Here is a 14,796-nt window from a genome sequence, read left to right on the forward strand (position 1 = left end):
TTTGTTTGCTCACTAATCGCTGCAGTTAGGTGCCGCCCGAGGTAAAAGGAAGTGGAACAAAACAAAATAAAATCAACAATTTTTTAAAATCCCTTTATGGTGTGTACTTTCTGTGACTCATCGACATTCATTCCTTGATGTTGCACCCACATTGGAAATTTGCAAGACGCCTTTGTGCTCTTTGACATTTCTCTGTCTGATTATGTGTGAAGGGCGCTAAAGCTGCAGCGTTAGCTCGAGGGATCCCTCGTTGGATACTCACGGATATCACAGCTCAGGGAAGCTCCAGGTAGGTCTGATCGGGGGTCTCCGTGGACAGCGAGGGTCAAGGAATGGCTACCTACTCGCCGAGGAAAGCGGAAATGAGTGGCAGGCACGCACTTGAGTGGTTACGGGGCAGCGAGCAGGGAATTAGACACGTCGGCCGAGGTCTCCATTTTCCTGCAATTAGCACGACACCTGGCCTCGTCTTAATTGCTCAGGATATCTCCAACTATTCCGTCGCCCGTCCTCCTTCTCTTCTGTCTGCAGCTCTTTTGGCTCAGTGGTGAATGGACAAAAGATGGTCATGAAGGGGGGTAAAAAACAGGAGGGGGCGGGGGGGTCTTTGAGGGCCCAATCCAATTAGATAACTGTTAGAAAGCCCCAAGTTGAGGTTTACATCTTTTAAAAAATAGACAGCACCTCTGACCTCCGTGAATACCGTCTTGTTAGGAGTCACAGCAGATCTGTCTGACCAAAAAAGGGGGAAATGTGTGTGGGAGTGTGTCTCATTTTTATACACGCTCAGTAAAATGAGAGCTTTAGACATCCCCCTCTGCATCTCATCCACGTCTCCTCAAAATGTCTCTCCGGATGCTTGCATAACAAGCTTGTGTTTGTTATTAAGTTTAAACTTAATTAACTCTTTAATGGGCTTATGTAAACACAACAAAACGGTGGAATGCAACAAAACAACAACACATGAACTCTACTCTAGCAAATGAAGGCACTACAGGGATTCTAACTGATTTATTCATATTTACAGAGTCCTCCATGCCTTAGGTGATGTCTTTGGCAGTAAGTGCATGAATATGAATCACTGTTTTTTTTTTCCCTTTGCAAAACATGTCGTGACTGCTGCATTTACCACTCAACTCCTGTTTTTATGCGCGACTGCCGAGAACATGTATCAATAGTGCACTTAGAAACCGATGAACGTCAAAAGTAATGCTGTGAAATTGCTGCTAGTTTCTAATGTGAACATGTCAACAAATCATGTTATGCTTCATCACAGTCAATATCCTAAAAACTAATGTGAACTTTGATATTTTATTTTTTGTGATGCCTCCTGAGGAAATGCAACTCATAGCTGTTCAATACAACATGAGCTAGCAATTCAATTTCAGCTACATACACATGATTTATTATTTTTTTTATGGAGCTGATATCTACGGAGCCCCACACACGACAAGAAAAACAACTACTTTTTTTACACGAACTACTTACTTATGACACTAATTGCTATTTCATGCATGCAAATTACTACTTTGTGTGCATGAACTATTGCTTTGTGTGCACAAAATCGTTGCAGTGTGCACATGAAGTCGCGCTGATCCCTGATCGGACAAGAGGGTAAACAAATCGAGCACACCTTCACAGACTCGTTTCACACTGACCTTATCAGAGCCTTCAAAAAGGCACAAATTATTGCAGCTGACATTTTTATTTTATGCCAAAATTAAGTATTGATATCATGACAAAAGGTTTTCATTTCGTATACATCCACAGAGAACCATGATCCTTCCCAGAGCAGTGCAGTTGCTGAACAATAACATCAATCCCAGTAAAGAAAGCTGACTCTCAACAGCCTATTTGAACATCTTGCAATGTGAAGCTTTTCATGATGTCCTTGTAACTCATCCCGAGCCTAAAATAAAATTCAATCACGCTGTTCCTGTCCATCAAGTAGCTTTGCTTTGATCTTTCAACTTTGAAAGTAGGAACGTTCGGTTTTCCTTCTTCAAGTGACCCACGAGGAGCCACAGCTACTTCGTGCGCACACTCTTAACTACTTCATGCACACTTTTGTGCATCTATTTCGTGTGCACAATGTGATGGTCCAAGCCCACAAAGTAATAGTCCGTGTCCACAAAGTAGTTCCTCGTGTGTCCATCATAGTTAAAGCGTGTGCATGCAGTGTTTTTTGTTTTTTCAAATGCCATTCTCTGATGTTCTGTACATTACACAACACTGACACGTCTCATTTAAATTCAATTCACATTTACAGTCTATAAGTACCGTAATATAAATAAATAAATAAAAAATACACTGTGCGCTGATTACTACTTAAGGCAGTCGAGAATATTCTAAAGTATACGTAGTTTTACTCTATATTAGTTTTACTGTATGGTACTGTATGGTGTGATATTGGCAACCAACATCTTAATCATGGAAAAAATTGATTCTCTATACATTCTTGCAAATAGGAAATGTTTATTTTTTTTTTAATTTGAACGACTTTGGCTTTGCTTGGTTTCACTCTAGAGAACTTTAGACTTTGTCAAAAAGAGTGTGGCCTTTGTCACCGCCGCTTAAATGTTTGCTAAAGAGGGGACCACTGGCCAGCTCCCATCATACCTCATAATGTCTCTGCATGGTGATCAAACAATGAAATTTAATCAGTAGCCTCCAGTCCACGCCACATAAAAATGTCTTCTCGAATATAAAGTTCATTTCTATGAATATTAGAGCAGCATATTATCTGTTGAATATTTCATTTGATCTCCACCTTTAATAATGCACAATGAGGAATCGTACATTCCTCCACTTTGCTTATATGCAATGACTTTGTCAATTTTTTTTTGGTGATATCTGTAATAAAGCTATAGTTGAAAATGACACTTTCCGTACTGGATATCACAGTCACTGCTTTGGGCGCATTGGCTGTCGGGCTGAAATGTAGTCAACGAGAATGATGGTTTAAGTAAATGTCGAGAGTGAAGTATTTCTCGCTCCAACTGGATAATTATTGGATTTAACTTTTAAATGAGCTGTAAAGTCAGAGTAGGAAGCAAGTCGAGCAGCGGCTCTTCTCGAAAGATCTGCTTTTCCACTGCGCGTACACACTGCAGACTACTCGCTTCTGGCTTTTTGACTGACAAGCAGGTACTACCACTAGGAGCTGGTCAACTGATATTTTAAGTGTGCTGAAGTGATACCGTATGGGCAACATCCGCTGTTACTCATCGGTCAATGGTCATATATATATATATATAAATAAACAAAGGTATGCCTCAAAAATACAGAACCCCCCCCACCCCACCCCCGAAAAACAGTTTTAATCAAAATTACAATACTTCTAAAGTCAAAGGGCACTATTTTCATGCAGGTCTTGCACAAAGTGCAGTCGAGCTGTGCACAATTTTGGAGTTTAATATTGATCCATGTGAACGGAACACCACTGATGTAGCCAAAACAACTATGTTGACATTAATTACAGGAAATTGAAAAAAACAAAAACAAAACAGACATCCAAAAGGGTTTCAGTGGTATTTTTGTAGATGGACGGTGTGATTAGAAATGTCACGTTTGCGAAGTGGTGCTGGACCCCACAAAGCAGGCAAGAGATGCTCAGGATCAGGATCAGGGTGTACTTGACGAGTTGTATTGAAACATAGAGAAAACTAAATCTTAAAACAAAACAAAGTCCAAAGTATCACAAATAATACAAAGTACCAAACCAAAAGCATGACTGAAGCATGACAGAAACAAACAGCAAAACACACAATGACCCGACAACGCGTTTTATACTACTAATTACATAACGACCAACAGGTGTGCAGCTGCAGGGGGAGCCCTACAGTGCCACCTGTTGGTCACAAACAGAATCATGACAACAAATGGGCGTTTGCACCATTGTGGCAGTGAATAAAGGCAACTTTATTTAAACTTAGACCACCACAGAAAGGATCCCGTTTCAGAGCAAAGAGTGCAAGGATCAGGATAGATTCATATACCCAGGAACAGAACTATGTCAAATAAGTGGGTCTGGCTCTTCGTAAAATATGACAATCAATAATTAATTGTCAATCACAAATGCAAGTTGACATTACCAAGCAGATGCTAACAATATATTTATTAAACACGTCTATTAGCATCACAAACTATGTTTCACCTCCGTTTCTACTGTTTACTCGTCCCTCACGCTCCAGTTGTTGTTCATGAACAAGTCTGATTTTGCGGTGTGGTTTTGCCAGGAACACGCAGTGCTATTTTCACGTGAAAACAAAAACATCCTCAACCGAGGCAAATTGAGCCAGATGGTGCAATAAAGAAGCTCAATATTAAAGTTTGAGAAGCAAAGATTTTGAAATCGTCACATGAGCTCCCTGCAAGGCTTCAAATGCTTCTGAGGTTTGATTGTGTGACATTATAAGTATGCAAATGAAGTATGTAGACATGGCAACGCTGTTCGGAAAAACACCTTGAGGCTGTCTCCCCTTTGTTTCTTTCCACATCAGCCCTCTTCTAATTATATTATCCCCGTCATTTTAGTTACTTGCTGCGCTCTCGTATTGTGCACTCTCCTCCAAATGCCTTTGTATGGCACTGTCATCAAGGTGATAATTGCATTTCAGTCCCCAGTAAGAGACATTCTTAATTATTTCAGCATTAGGCGATAGTTATACAGGCAATAATTGCTTGACTTCACAATTATATACTTTGTTGGATTGTCTTTTATCAGTGGGGCACGATGAGCTTCTTTTTGTGCCTGACAAGGTTTTTTTTTAAATACAAAAGTGATGCGACATTGGTTGTATGGATTCCATTCAAATGCAAACATTGCATGATGCGATGAGGCACTTTTAATCTACTATGGAAGTGACCAACCCGTCAAACCAAGAAAAGCATTTTTGTTGCTCTATTTGGCGTGACTTCTTTCCCCCCCATGTAACTCTTAACACAAAATTTAGAAGTTCTAAACCTAAAATAATAGCTTTACAATCATGCTATCTGCACACTGGCTTGTTATAAGTGCAACGGAATACACCGGAACTTTGATATGATTGATTTTCGGTGATGCACTCGCAAGACTTTGGTGCAGGCAGCTCCGGTTCAGTTCCCATTCAGTGGCAAGATGAGGGTGAAGGATTGCCTTGTGCTTGGCTGGCAACCAGTCCAGGGTCTGTCTTTTTCCCCAAATCAGCTGAGATCACCTCCAGCTCCCCGTGGCCCGGAAATTGAAATAATGTGGTCCATGACCAGTTGCCGTTAACAGTCAAGGTCAAGGTAATGTCTTGAATAAACTTTTTTGTCATAAGCTTTGTCTTCTGGTGTTTTACCTTTTCCAAAACTCTAATTGAGTGACCCGACTGGGTAACCTGAGGCCAGCTGATGTACATTGAATTCTCTCATGCAAATGCTGGACAAAAATTTGAATTTAGGACTTTACCTCAAGAGCAATCATTTGGTTGTGATCTATATACATTAGGAACAGCATGGACAGCACTGTTCTTGCATTAGCATCTGTAACAATTACTGTTGAAGGCGGTATTTATTTCAAGAATGATGCCCCCAATGTTTAATTAATGCACAGTTGGTTGTTCCATTTGAACTGTTCCGATAGCAACTGTGGATCCTCCCTGTTGCCCTTAAAAATCCAATACATATAAGATATGATGCTAATAAAAACATGATTCATATTCCTTGCGATTTCTACTTTGCCTCAGGCCAAATTATGCGGCGGCACCCACCTGGCTGCCCCTCACAGTGCCACATTCCGCCTTCTCTAAAGTCTTGGAACAGGCATCAAAGCCACCTGGTTTTGATGGAGTCTTGGCACTGGTCCGTGTTGGCTGCAGTTTAAGCGGGATTAGAGTGTTGCATTTTAGAAAAGGCTGTGCTCTTCATCTCTGCATAGCATGATAACTAAAAAGTTAGCAGACTACTAATGTGGCATTGAGACTTAGCTGAATGTGTGACTTGGAGAAGGGACCCAGATAAACCTGGCTATATTACAAAATCACTAAAATAAAATTAAAATTATTATTGTTATATATTTTTAAATACAGATACAGGTACCTAAATGGCTTTCAATATTTGCTTATTGAAGGTCCTGAAGGACTTTGGATATGTCATGAAGGTCAACATAAAAGTTTTGTTGTTGTTTTTTGTGGGTAGTGTCACAGGCACTCCTTGTTTTTTTAGCGCTACTTAAAAGGACACATAGCACAGTACTGCTTATACAAACAAGTCAAGTTGCTGTACGGTCTTTGGACAGAACAGTTTGCGCTTGCCAGAACCTAAATTAGGATCAGTTATTACTAGTCAGCTCACCAGATGTCGACTTCAATAAACACACATTTCATGACACCTAATGCAATGGGCAGAACAGACGAGTGAGGGTATGGAGCCAATATTTAAATGAAAGTAAATTCACTTCAGCTGTCCACAGATGTGCGTTTACATTCTCTGCTAATGGCCAATTCATTATAATTCTGTTCTGAATTATTGTCCTGTAACTGCCAAGATGGGCCAATCTTTAGCTCTAATATTGATCCATGTGAACAGCACACCGCTGATGTAGCCAAAACAACTTTGTTGACTTTAATTACAGGAAATAAAAAAACAAAAACAAAACAGACATCCAAAAGTGTCTCAGTAAACACTGATGAACACTAACTGGCTCGCAACCCATAAACATATAAAGCACTGCCACTCACCTGCTATAAACACAACAATGGAGGCATCTCAACAGAATGCTGCCGAAGACATGAATGAATACACATTCAAGGTTGAACGACTGGTAGGCAATTTGAAATCATTTGGCCCACCCATTCAGTCATTTTCTACGACACAGTAGCAGTAATTGTTTTGATTTGGGTCACAAGTGAGCTGGAACCTCCCCAAGCGGTTGAAACAGGGCGCAAGCATCCTGGCCTGTTCGCGAATAGACAACCTGGCTCCTGCGTCAAATTGTTGCCATTCTCAAATGTTTATGAACTATACAGTACAAACAATCTTTACCTTACATTTGAACATTCTCAAGATTCATGTTTAGTGCTCGACGACCTGAGGTCTTTGGGGATCTCAGGAGCATTTGACCGGACTCATTCCACAGTAGTATGAGTTGACCAGACTAACACATCTGTAGCTCACTGATAAATAACCACTTTCAGGGAAATGTCAAAACAATTATTCATTTCTCTATTGGAAAGTAAATGACTCATCAAATCAATTTCCCTTTAACTGAACGAATAAGGAAGTCTAACCAAAGGATGACATTGAATCAAAACACAATCGCCCGCAAAAACCAGTAACTGCCACTACACCCACCCGGTGTGGTAAACACACGCACAACAGTCATTGTGCATGCAGCAGGACATACATCACAACGATGTTGACACCAAAGATCAAATTACACCTCCAAGTATGAGCAGCATTGATAAGTCCGATGTCACCGGGAATCTAATCAAAATCTAAATTGTGCCCAACTAAAACGGCTGCCGTGATTAGTTCTCCAATAAAATCCATTTCCTGCCCCGTGCCTATTCTAGGCCGTATATTTCCCCAGTGGTATCAAGCAATAGCCCCTTTCCCAAGACTTCCATCTCAGAAGCCTGCTGTGATGTCTGTCTGTCTTCAGTACTTTACAAGAGAGCTTGAAGCTTCTGTCCGCCCCCCACCCCCCGACCATTCCAATCATTATACCAGGCCTACTATTAGTTTTTCCAATAGTCACTGCTGCCACTACCTTTTGTGTCCACCCTGAGCACAACTTAACGGGCGATGCTTTCACAAGATTCAGGCACCTTTACCCACCTCTTTTGCTCTGCATCGTCCTGAATGGTAGAGCTGTCTTGCAGAGAGCGAAATGGTGCGCGTGTAATAGTCATCCATTTGCTCACCCTGACGGCCATGATGAATCATTCACCTTCAAAAAATAAAAAAATAAAACAACCTTGTAAGAAGGCCTTTCTTTAAAAATATGTGAACATGAGTCTTGTCTATATTTTCAGGTAGTTTTAACTTAAACCATTTTTTTTTCTTCAGTGAGTGGGGGAAAAAGCGATTTGTCATCCAGAACTTGACCAACATTCTAAATTGTGAAAAGTGCTCATCCTTGGAGGTTCTATTGTATTTGATGCAATTTACCAAGACATTTTATGCAAGAACACCTGCCATTATCATTACTCTAATTGCCCATTTTGTCCCCTGAATGAGGGGCAAATTTAGCCGATTGAGTTGCCACCATAGTGTTGATTCAATTCAGTAGTGGGTCTTGTCTGCAGTAATTGCATTCACAATTGCCACAACCCCCTGATGGAGGTAGCAATCTAGGCCTCCGTCAGCCCCCGCCGACCTCCACTGTTGCCACTGCATGTATTCTTCCTTCTTTTCTCCAGCAGCAGCCACAGCTCAATGCTCTCCTCATCAGTCACTTCCTCCACCATCATCCCGTCATCCCTTCCCTTTGCAGCTTTTGCCCGCCTCTATTTACAAAGATAAAGCACAAATGGGTCTTTTTATGCCACCGACAGCCACTCAGCCTATGTGACGGCGGCCCGGCCTGCAGATAAACATGCATTTGCCTTTAACACAAGCTAAGATAAGATAAGATAAGATAAGATATCCTTTATTCGTCCCACACTGGGGAAATTTACAGCTTCAGCAGCAAGAATGTATGTAGAAAGAAGAAAGGAGAAAGAGAAAAAAAAACTAACAAACATCTTTCAATTAAATACAATATGAACACAAATGGATAAATCGCAGTACTATTTACAATTTTCCTTCACATCATTTAATTATTATTATTATTATTATTATGATTGTTATTTTTTATTCATCAGCCTGACAGCAGTCGGTACATAGTTAAAGTTATTCTAATTAATGTCCTCCATCACCTTTTGCTCCACTCGTCTCCCTCCAATCATTCAACCGTTTCGGCAAAGAGATGTAGTTTGTGTAAATGTGAGTGGTGGGATTTAGGATGGCGGAGAGGGGTGATGAATTTTTTGCATTGACAGATTCTGTGAATGGCTGCATATTACTGGTAAAAACAAAGGATGAGGCAGATGTTGCGATGACCCCCACCTCTCTCACTCCCTTTGCTGTCCAAGGTGGTGACATGTAGGCTGACACTGCCCCTCCATGACCCGCGCCCCCCCCCCCCCACATTTTCCCTCCTTCTGTAGATATTTTTTTTATTTGGCACCTCTGTGTAGATGGGCCATTGGGTTCCTGTCTGCTGGGGGAGCTGGCCGCCGTGAAAGGATAAGCACATTCAATCGGGCGTGGCAAATCAACTTCCACCAGCATCCTGGGAAGAACTGATAATACAGGTTTCAAATATCTGGCCTGCCTGGCAGAAAGGAGGTGAAAAAAGGAAGAGTGCATTGGAGGACCTAGAGCAATGAACACGTTGATTTGAGGCGACTAATAGTTAGTTGATAAGCACCCATGGTGTCCGGCGGAAAAAAAAAAGAAAGAAAGGTAAGCGGTAGAGGCAAATAGATTTGGTCCATCTTATTTATTTGTTTATTTATTTATTTTTTTGTCTCTTCTCCCAATATATTTTGGACATGCATCATAAGCATCCGGTTCATATTGTGTTTGTAAATGTGACCCTCGATTGCCCGCCTCCATCCACTGCCCATTTGAGCACAAATGACCAAACATTTGATAGACAGCTAGTTGCTTCTGTGAATGTAACCTGCCCGCCAGATAGTAAAATTCATGAATACATCCCGTCAAGACTAAAATTCTTTGGGAAGTTACAAACACTTGAACACATTTGAGAGATGCTTGGATGAACTTCGGTCAATATGATACTAACTGAAACCAGGAAAATACACGCACACAAACACTCACACACACAAATGTTCATTGTATTCAGTGTATTTTTAAGGAGGGAGCAAAGTCGTCACTGGATCTCGTTCCTCATTTAAGATCCAAAACACATTTTTGAGCCATCACTACTATGTTTGCCTTGTCTAAAATTTGGTCCTATTTTATGATCTATCGTAATTGAATCACTTTGGATTTGAGAGAATGCTTCCAGATCCCACAATTAAAATCCACACACCTGTCAAATATCTTATTTTTCAGCATCCTTTCTAAAAATCGCAGACCCAGGCAATCGGGTTTGCTGCAATGGGTCGTACAGCACCTGTTGAGTCCCTCTTGTCTGAGTGAATCGTGAGAGTGCTGACTCTGCCACTCTGACCTTTACCACTGGTGACGGTGGAACCGATGGAAGTGCTAATGAGACACTGACGTGACGTGACAACCGGGGCTGGCAAGCAATTACTTTGCCAAAGAAAACTACAAATGGATGTAGACAGGAAGAAACACTCAATCAGCAATGCCAACACAAATTACCCAAAATCTTAAAAAATTGAACTGAAAGTCCAGTCTATTTCTTACTACAATTTGCTTTTCATGGAATTTTTAAAAAGTTAATTCGATACATGAAAACAGCATGATGGGACGATACCATTTTAAATTGTTCAGGTAATGATATGCGACAAATCAAACCCTGAAGCAGACTCAGATTGTAGAAACAGTCTTTATTCTCATCTAGATGAAGCTCAAACTAATGGTGCTTTTAATGGGTAGATATAGCATGTTAATATCAAGTAGAACATAAGAAAACTAACAAATAAAATACTGCTAAAGCATGGATGGAAATTCTAATAAACAATGTACAAAAACAGTGCTGCTGATGAGTAGTCAGGAAAAATAGTAGTGCACAAAGTACAAACGAAAAGGGTAATAAGTGCAAAAGTAACAAGTAGGGAGAATAGTCAAAAACAAAGTTGAAACAAACCGCAACGAAATGAGGAAGGAGTAGGGCAAGGAGGAACGCCAAGAAAGCAACACAACTTCAGGGGAAAAAAACAAGAGCAAAAACACCCAACGAGAAGCAGTAACCAATATGGGAGGGAGACATCATGCAACATAACAAAAGGTGAAAACAAAGTGTCTTCATGGTGTGGCCGTCACGCTTATGATTGGGAGCTAATTGCAAAAGCTTCTCTATGTGTGCCTTCTCGCTCAACCTCTCCCCGTGCTACCTCCGGTAAACAGAAATAACACAGGCAAAGAGCCTACTGTACTTATAGGGAGGAAAAAACAACAAAAAAACAAGACAGCTCAGTGGATCATAACAGCGGGACACATTGAGACTCAAAAGGCAAAACCAGAATTGGTCATTTCTATGTTACATATGACTTACTATATGATCTTGCTTTGCGTCCGCAGTTATATGGTAAGCGTGATCTGCTTGCACAGGTGGCACTCGGTTTTCAACAGGTAACTGGCTGTCAACATTTTGAGCTTAGAAATGGCACGTAATCAACTATTTTGTGCATCGGCATAAGAATATATTTTACCACGGTTCAGTTACTGTTACACTTGTTTTTCATTAGATTATTTGGACTTGTTTTTGATGCAAATGTTTACTGGAAACATGACTTTAAAACTGGTGGACATCTGTGAAGGGCCCTTTAATGCTGAAAGATACATACAGTACAGGGTTTTGGGGCAACATATTCTGCCATCTCAGCGTCTTACATTAGCAAGACGATGCCAAGGCACATTTTGCGCATCACAATAATATTCCCACTATGTTCAAAATGTCTTTGTGACAAAAACAAACAACTAAAAAATGTTTGCGAACATTAAAACTGTTGGTGAATATTTAACGAATGTCTTCTGCAAATTTTGCAACCTTGAGCTAACTCGCAATCCTTTTCTGCCCGGTGAGATACGGGCTTTAGGGTTGCGGGTGAAGGACAGGCAAGAGGTGGTGTTGCACCCTGTACTAGTTAGCAGCGATTACAGGGTCATACAGATTCGACATACGACCAATCACATTCATACATTTAAAGGTCTCCATCCATCCATTTTCTGATTCGCTTACCCTCATTGTCACAGATGAGCTGGGTCCCAACCTTACTGACTTTGCTCACCAACAAATTGCCATGCACACATACTCTAGCCAAACAACTATTCATACTTAACCATCACCTTCAGAAGTATGTTTTTGAATGTGGGAAGAAACCGCAGTACCCAAAAAAAAAAAAAAAAACACACCCCAATGCAAGCACAGGAAGAACATTCAAACGCCAGTTATAACAGAACAAAGTCATTTCCAAAGTGGATTTTGGAAAAGATGTTGATCCTGGCCACTTATCAAAAAAATTAATCCGTTACACTGACAAGTAGGAACACACAAGGCCAACAAAAAAACAGAATGTCTTTCTGGTAATAAATGGGACTGTGCCCGCACGTGTTTCAACCACATTCTTGCGGCTTATTGATTGATGCATCTAAATCTCAGTGGAAATGCCCTGACAGATGCCAGCACAGGTGACAGTCATCGGCACGAACTCAGTCACCCGAGAAGGACTTGGGTTCACTTAGGTGTTGGGATCTCAGAATAGCCGACCTTGTCTGCTCCCTGTTGCCTGGCGTGACCCATTTATTGATGCTGTTGTCAGCTGACCTGTTTGAAGTCTGACTTTGGCCATGAGTCATTTGGACTCGTTTCTGCCGGAATGACACTGGCTCAGGAGGTCTGGAAAACACGAGCGGGAAGCATGAAGGCTTACGAGGGAGCAGAATGCTAGCATATAATTGTCTTCCCTTCAAACATCTTCACTAACTGTAACATAATCAAACACCGTGTTTTGCCTTTGTGATCATCTCACTGTTGCTAATGAAAAGCGAATGCTCATCCAGGGTAGTGTCTCTGATCCACTGCAACATTTCAGGTGAGGTGACTTTGAGGGTACTGTCAGTAAATCAATTAAGTCCTCCGTCGATAAATTAGCTGGCAGAAGATAATAAGAAGTCCTGTACAATGCCACTTCCCATACTCCTGAATTTGACTTTGACACATTGATGGCAAATGCCATAAACACTTATTTGGTTTGTTCGTTTGTGAGCTGTTTCTCACTCAATATACTCAAGGTCATTAAAGTGCTTTGTAATTGATTGATGCTCAGCTAAAATTATGTTGCCACACATGAAGGATGACAGTGAATAATTAGAAATTTTTCTTCCCTTTAAATTTGCATGAGTGATGCTGCCTCGGAGCTAAAATGCCAAAGAATAAAATAAATGGGCCTTAATGCATCACAGGATATCAAATCAAAACCCCAGATAAGATAAGATGCCCTCTAGTGGCTGTGGGCATCGGAGTCATCTGACTGGATACACAATAAAATCAATAGTATGAATTCTCATCGCACAAACACAACAATCAAAACGCCAATAACGAGGTGAAATGGTGCGTGGTGAGGTCAATATTCCCCACACACGTGCTGGAGAAAAAACAATTTGTCTATCAAAATTGCCAGTGACAAATATGATTGACAGTATAATCACAACCTTGTTGTCAAATGAAGTATTTAAGAAAAAAGCTTGTCAATTACGGTAAATGATGCATTATGCTTTTGGTTTAGCAAGTTAGCACCTTTGCCGCGACCTAAAATGAAAGAACACGCGAATATTTGGTCTATTTCTGCACCAAAAACCAAGCTGCACAACCCCCCCCCCCCCAAAAAAAAAAAACTTTAATTCTCCCTTCAAGTGTAGAAACAAAAATAACTAGGATGAGCGACTGTTTTTAATCTAAATACCGTTACATTGAATATGTTGGAAGATGCGTGTTGAAAACATGCACAAAGACTGCGTACAATATCGTGATGGAGTACTGAAAAAATTAGAACATTTTTGTCACCTTCACTCTATTTTTTGGGCTGGGCTAAAACAGGGGTGAGCTAACAACAACGGAACAGCATGAGACAGCCTTCCCCCACAACATATGTACTCAGCCCCACTCATTCCAACCGGGGCAATTTGGTGCAACTGCCACGCAAGCTATGGCTGCAGCCAATAAACATGGATGTGTTTTGTGTGATTCGGTCCACAATATCTCTGAAGTGTTCAAGCAAGACAGTGGCGAAACATAAACACGTAGTATCGTGGCTAACTGCACTCAAGTGCGGCTACGAGATTTTTATACCGTCGAACAACATTTGCAAAGACATTTCATTACCCAGTGCCTTTTTCTTACACTTAACGTATTTTCCGGACTATAAGTCGCAGTTTTTTTCATAGTTTGGATGGGGGTGATAGGATAGGATACTCTGGAGCGATTTATGGGTGAAATTATTAAGGCATTATTATTTCATTTCACATGTTATTAGGCTGGTGCAATTTATAATCCGGAGCAACGTATAATCCGAAAAATACGGTATTTGTAAATGTTTGCTTGAACAGAAATAATAATATGTTCCATTATAATATTGTATTTCCTTAACTATTTGCCAGCAGTATCTGAAGAAGTCCATTTGAGAGGGTTTCTTTATTTGTATATATATTACTACTCAATCGCCTAAACATCGTGCATTAAGCAGACAGGCGAAAGCAATCTGCCAACGTTGAGAACAAGATTTGGCTGACTAAATTGAGCATATTAGATGATACAATTTTGCTGTTTTGCTACCACAGCATAATGCTACAACAGCATCAGCGTGATTTTCTTTTTGTCTCACTTTTTACAAAACAGCACAACAGAAGTTGCCAATCCATTTGACACCATGCCCTGTCTGGGTCAGTGCTCCATCAAATTCCGCCTCACCGACAAGATCCTCATAGTTACTAGATCAAAGCAAGTGCATGGAGTATTACAATAATCCGGAGAAAAGGGTGGGAGGTGTGTGTGCATAACACATGGAAGATACCTCAATACGGACGTGGGGTCGGGACCTTCTGGCTGCTGCCTGGATGATAAAAGGAGGATTT

The sequence above is a fragment of the Hippocampus zosterae genome, chromosome 14, assembly GCF_025434085.1.
Source record: "Hippocampus zosterae strain Florida chromosome 14, ASM2543408v3, whole genome shotgun sequence".
NCBI classification, from domain to species: domain Eukaryota; kingdom Metazoa; phylum Chordata; class Actinopteri; order Syngnathiformes; family Syngnathidae; genus Hippocampus; species Hippocampus zosterae.